This window comes from Propithecus coquereli, unplaced genomic scaffold (assembly GCF_000956105.1).
Source record: "Propithecus coquereli isolate 6110/MARCELLA unplaced genomic scaffold, Pcoq_1.0 Scaffold135, whole genome shotgun sequence".
NCBI classification, from domain to species: domain Eukaryota; kingdom Metazoa; phylum Chordata; class Mammalia; order Primates; family Indriidae; genus Propithecus; species Propithecus coquereli.
This window is the reverse complement of record NW_012137747.1, coordinates 296,892-303,069: the sequence shown is the minus strand read 5'-3', so window position 1 is coordinate 303,069 and position 6,178 is coordinate 296,892. Positions and strand designations below refer to the sequence as shown.

General features: G+C 45.4%; 1 protein-coding gene across 1 annotated transcript in view; it reads right to left on the bottom strand.

Moving 5' to 3' along the window:
- Positions 1–6,178, bottom strand: part of IL19 (interleukin 19) — a 12,455-nt gene that overhangs the window by 356 nt on the left and 5,921 nt on the right. The window lies entirely within an intron of this gene.

Genomic DNA, 6,178 nt, shown 5'->3' with positions numbered 1-6,178 from the left:
TGAAAGTATTATAAATTTTGTTTGGGGCATAAGTAAAATATTTAAACTTAAAATAATGTGAGTTATAATAAACCCACTATGTAATTTTTTCAATTTTTTTCAACTACTTTAATATCTTGGGAAAAAATAACACACATGAAATACATAAAGATATGCACGTGTGTGAATACATATATATATGTGGATGTACATCTTGGCTCCATGGCTTGGCAAAGCACTGAAAATCGTTATCACTAACTAAATTTTTCCTATGTACCAGGCAATATGATAGACATTTTTTACATTCCTGGCCTCCAGAGTTACTGCCAATTGTAGGAGAAGGGAATGAGCACACCAAACACAAAAATATCAGACAGAACTCTGGATTTAGAGAAGAGAACTGAGTCCAAATAAATCCAGTTCCCAGCTATGTAAGTGGTTCCAGTTTACCCAGGACTAAGGGGGGGTTCCTGAGATACCAGGAATTTCAGTTTTAAAACTGGAAAAGTCAAGGGTAAACGGGAATGAGTTGGTCACCCTACATCTATGTGACTTTGGACAAGTCAACTCACTTCTCTGAGCTTCATTTTCTTAGCCCCCAAAATGGTAATAATTAAACTTACCTCGGAAACTTGTTTTGACATTTGAATAAAATAAAGCATAATTTATACACCTAACACACAGTGTGTGATCAGTTCATTTTAAGTAGTAGTTGATGTTAGCTGCCTTGAACTGAGTGAGTGTGCAGTAGATCTACCTGAAGTTCAGCAATTCGATCAGCATCTATTGAGCTGCACGGTCCTGAATGTTGTGCTGGTACCAAAGCACAAAGATAAACATGATGAGTCCTTGTTCTCATGGAAAAGACTCCTTTAGACATGGCCCTGAACATAACCAGGTAAATGACTGGGGGGACAGGGCTGATCCCTGGAATAATGTGAGCAGTGTCAGTAGAGGGGAGGGTCTCTTACCTGTGCTCAGGAAGGGCCGCTGCTTCTGGTCTCCTAGGAGTCTGTCTCAAGCTGAAAGGCTTCCAGTTATTTATATACACACATGTGTTTGTCACAGGAAGGAAGTGAGCTTGGGCAGGTGAGGGCTGGAACTCCCTTGGAATTTCTCTCTTGGCATGGCACTTCCTCAAGTCCTAAAGCAGCCAGATTGCAGCCTGGATTATCCCAACACCTTCCTCCTCCAAGAAGCACTGCCCCAGGGGATTGCTGGTTGTAATTGTGGATTAAGGATGTGCCTCCTTCTGGCTCTACCTTCCTGCTTGGTAAAATGATAGGACAGAGACGATCTGAATTACAGGACCGAGAGAGAATTCCAGGGGGTGTTTTCCCCTCTCCTCTAAATCCAGCTCTCCCTAACCCAGTTTCTCCCCAACCCCAGACGCTATGGGCTCATTCCTGCTATCTCCCCTCTGCTTTTTCTGTTCCCACCATTGCTCCCCAACTTGGCCAAATACCTTCATTCATTATCAGAGAGGAGACCCAAAGCCTTTATTCCTGAATGACTCTGGGTGACATCAGCCCCTTCCTTCTCTGACTTCCAATAGCCGATTTTTCTTTGGCATCGGATGTTGCCCTCTGTTTCACGGACCTGAGCCTTTTGTCCCTAATGACACTGGAAGATTCTCTTAGGCAGGGACTAGTCCGTCATGTAGCACCACACTCCCTGACAAGATTAAATTCAAAGAGCCTGAGATGCATTACAGACTGCTTTGAAAACTGTCAAGATAGTAGGGACTATAATATGTTCCTTTTCAGCTTTTTTTCCTACTCAATATCTAAAACTCTGAAGTCTTATAGTTGAGTCCAAAGATTCCACAGTTTGGCATATAATTTCATCTTTCTGGATCTCAGTTTATGAATACATAAAATGAGCGAAACAGAGTAGATTACACATAAAGTCCTTTCCAGTCCCGACATTCAGTGATTCTTTGATGCTCTTCTACCTTTTGGATCAGAATGCTCTTTTCAATGTTTTCCCGGAGTTTTCTGAAAACAAAGACCATGACTTTTCATTGTAATGCTTTTAAATGTCAAAAACATGTGCAAATATCTAATCTCTCTTAAACTATTTAAACTCATGCCTGTTTTTCCCATCATTGGTGCTAAGTAACCCATTTCTCATGATGGTTCATAAATGTGATTAAAGTAAAATTGGAAACGTGGTCTGACAAGAATACTTGAAGTCAAGATTTTCAGTAAATCTAGGCTTGTGTGGGCTATATAGCCATGCTAGTCAATTCTTTTCTGTTGACCAAGAAGAACCCAATTGCTTTGTTTTAAGCCACCTGTAATGATTAATTAAACTTGGTTATTCACACACAATCCCAACTTTACTTTCAATAATCATCTTCCCTTTTCCTGTGTCAAAATGCTTTATTCTTTTAAAATCCACCGACCAGATCCCGGATCACACTCTGTGGAGATACCAAGTCAACTCATCTCCTCTACTAAACTGTCCCTGCCTCACCCTAACCTCTCTCCACCCCCATTTCCCAAGGCAAACCTGATCCCTCCCACCTTTTCACCTGAACTTGACCTTGTACATCCCTCTTTTGTGCATATCACAGCCAATTACACATTTTTGGTTATATATCTGTATCTCTCACTAGCCTGAGAGCTACTTGTTCATGTCCTTGGTCTCAACTCCTAATGGCTCCTGCCAGGTGCTCAGTTAATGTCCGGAGCCATGAGGCCCGGCAGCTGCTTATCCAAGATGGCCGCGAGCCATGTGGATCGGCCTGCTTATCTAAAATGGCCAACCAAGCCCGCGCATTTGCAAAAGCCCGCGAAAGAGCTTGTAAGTTTCCATTTACCCATTATGACGTAGCCCTTGAAAGCCGCCTGAGGGTTTCCTTATATGGAAATCCTCTGGCTGGAAAGCCAGAGCCTCGGAAAGCACCGCCCCTTTACTGTTACCTCCTCTTTCTGCCTTACTTAAGCCTCTGCCCTACTGCCAATAAACGAGACTTGATCAGACTCCTGTCTTGTCTCCATTTCTTGTGTCTCCTGCCTCTCCCAATTCCCACTCCCTCTTCCAGGGTCCGCGTTGACTACCCCACGGGTCGGGACAGTTAATACCTGGTGACTATTAAATGAACATGTTGATTTATTATTGTTTCCCTGTTATGCTGTGTCCTGAAGTGTAAGCTCCATGATGTCACTTATGAGGGGACCCAGGGGCTCCCCTCCCACATATCTTCTCCAGTAGGACCTGGAGGGTGCACAGATCTTCTTGGTTGAAGAATTATATCCCAATGGCAAGAATCTCCTTATCTAGTGGTAGACTATTCCTTCTGGGCTGTTAGAGTTGGAAGTGACTTTAAGTACATCTAGTCCAATCCCCTCATTTTATAAATGGGAAAACTACAGTCTAGAGAGGCTAAGTAACTTGCCTAAAGTCACTCAGCTGGTAAAAGGCAGACCGGAAGTTGAGTTCAGTGCTCACACCACTACACGGTACTCTTAACCCACTACGAACTCTTCTTCTATAGTAAATGCTTATCTTAGAAATTGGACTGAGGGAGAAGCTTTTCCTTCCTTGCAATTCTGGCAGAAGAAAGTAGTTTTCAATGGAAAGAGGGTAGAGGATGTTAACACAGCAGATCACATGGGACTGACAACCAGGAGACCCAATTCTAATACTCATTTTCTTGCCAGCTTTCAGGGAGACCTTTGGTGACCCCAAGACGAGGTCTTATACCTTTCAGGTATTCAGTGTTTCATCCATAAAATAAAGATAACACCTACCTTGCCTGTATAGCTCACTGAGTTGGCAGGAAGAATATCCATATATGCATATGTATATAAACCTTTAAATACATAAGGTCATTTTTATCATTCCTTATAGTTGATAGAATCGATTTTAAAAGCCATTCTTTCAATAAACATTTATTAAATGCCTACTGTGCACAAGACAGTGTGCTGAATGCTGTGAGGATTACAGAGATGCCCCAGTCGGATCTCCAGCCCCTAGTTGCTGACAGCCTTGTTGGGACGAGGGGTGTGCTTGCAGGAGCACCAAGAACTCCAGCACTACCGAGTGGGGAGGATGTAAGTGCCAAGTGGCACAGAGGAGGGAGCTACCACATAGAGGAAAGTTTGAACTGAGCCTTGAAGGTGGGGGGCAAAATGTAAAGGGCACAGATGCTGGGGAGGGGTGGGGAGGAGGGTGAGGTCAGACAAAGGGCATTCAGCATGGAGATGAGCTAGGGCAGCAAAGCCCACGGTGTACTTGAGGACCAGCAGTGGATTCGCTTGGCTGGAGCTGGGATTCGTGTAGGGGAGCAGTGTGGGAATCAAGTTGGAAATATGGCTGCAACATCAAAGACCAAGAACATCATGCCAAGGAATATGAATTTGGACTGGGAGTCTAGAAACCTAAGTTCTAGTTCTAGCCTTTCCTTCACCCACTGTGTGGTCTTGGGAACAGCACTTCTGTTCCTCATCAGTGAATCAATGGTGGGGAAATAAATTGAATGTTTTCTTAAGTCCCTTTTGACTTGGCTTTCTTGATTCTTTGTTTTTCCCCTTGAGGCAATAGGGGAGCCATTCGCTGAAGTGTCTTTGGTGGAGGAGAGACAGGGGAATAGCTGTGCACGAGCCTTTGATGTTCAAGGGCAGCAAGCGGCTGACACATTGTTAACACTCAAATGGAACAAATAGGGGAGGCGGCTTTGGTGGAGAAGCCAGGGGTGCATTTCATGAGCACATCACGCCAACCTGAGAAAGTGGGGTTTCAACACTGGGGGTCAGCATCTAATCAGCGCCAGCGTAATTATACAGATAAGCTGGGCAGAGGGAAGAGAAGGAGAATCCTTTCTTATGAAACAAACTCAGCTTCCTAACCAAGCCATTTTTGGGTAGGAAACAATTTTCTAGACACCAAGAAGAAAACCCAGCCGCTCCTTTTCCCCATGGCAAGTCCTGACTTTGCAGCTCAGGGTTTTCCCTGTCTACGACGTCACAGTTGCTGACAGCTGAGCTTCCTGCCCCGTTGCATCACTTTGCAGAGAAACACACGGGCCTCCGGGTTCTGCTGGAGGAAGAACCTCAGCTCACCAGGTGGGCAGGTAGAGGACTTGGCCACTCCCAAGCTAGCAGTGCTGGGAGCTTGGCCCCACCAGCAGCCCCTGCTGCCTTCCCAGGAGACAGGCAGGGTAGGACGGGCAGAGCAGCTGACTACCAGAAGCATACATTTTCAGTTCCCTGTCCCCAAAGCTGCCAGCGTGAATGACGTCATTTCCCTTTCCTGCGTTTTTCCATCACTCTCTGTTTAACCAGCTCAACTTGTTTCCCTCCTTTCTGCTGAGACTTCCTCTGACATAGCTGGGTCCCCAGCATTGGCTAACTCCTCCTGTTCCCTGCCTGCAGAGTGGGAGTCACTGGAAAGATCCTCCCCTGGAATTGGAGTTGGGAACAGAACTCTGGACACTGGCCTTGAATTAACAGTTTCCTCACCTAGAAGAATAAGAATATCCTCGATTCTTTTCCCTTCAATTTCACAAACAAGCACGGAGAATTTCCACGTATGGGCACTGAGCAGAACTGACCTAAAGGCTACCAAAGTGGAAAAGACACTGTTAAAGACAGGTGTCTGTGCTCTGCATCATCTATGGAGTGTCTATCCAGAAGTTGGTACCCATTTTGGCCTCTCCCCACTGTGACCTGGGCCCTGGCACCTCCACCCAGAGCACCCTGGCCTGTGGACTGTACTTTGTTCAGTTCTGTCACCACGAGGACCATCCTTCTGTCTGAACACCCTCTCCCAGCCCAATGCACACACCGTGGAGAAAGGATTGGGGTCAGGGAAGACATATCTAGGTTGGGAAGGAAGCGGTAAGAAAGAAATAACAGAGGGAGACAAATAACAGAGAAAAATCAGAGACACAGAGAGAGAGAGAGGGAGAGACAGAGAGAGAGAGAAGACAGACACAGAGAAAGAAGATCCGAAATGGACCGATGTCAAGAGGGAGCCAGTGGTCAGAGGCCCTCCGTCCCTTCCTGATCAGGAAAGGGTGCAGGCTGGGGAATTTGGAGACCCCGTCTGGAGCCCTTTCTGCACTAACTTGCTTTGGGAGCCCAGGTATATTCTTGGTCCCCTCTAGGCCTTAGCTTCCCCATCTATTATGTTTTTAAAGGCTCCTGTCCTTTCTAACAATCTCCATTTATGATTCCTCGATTGACTCTTC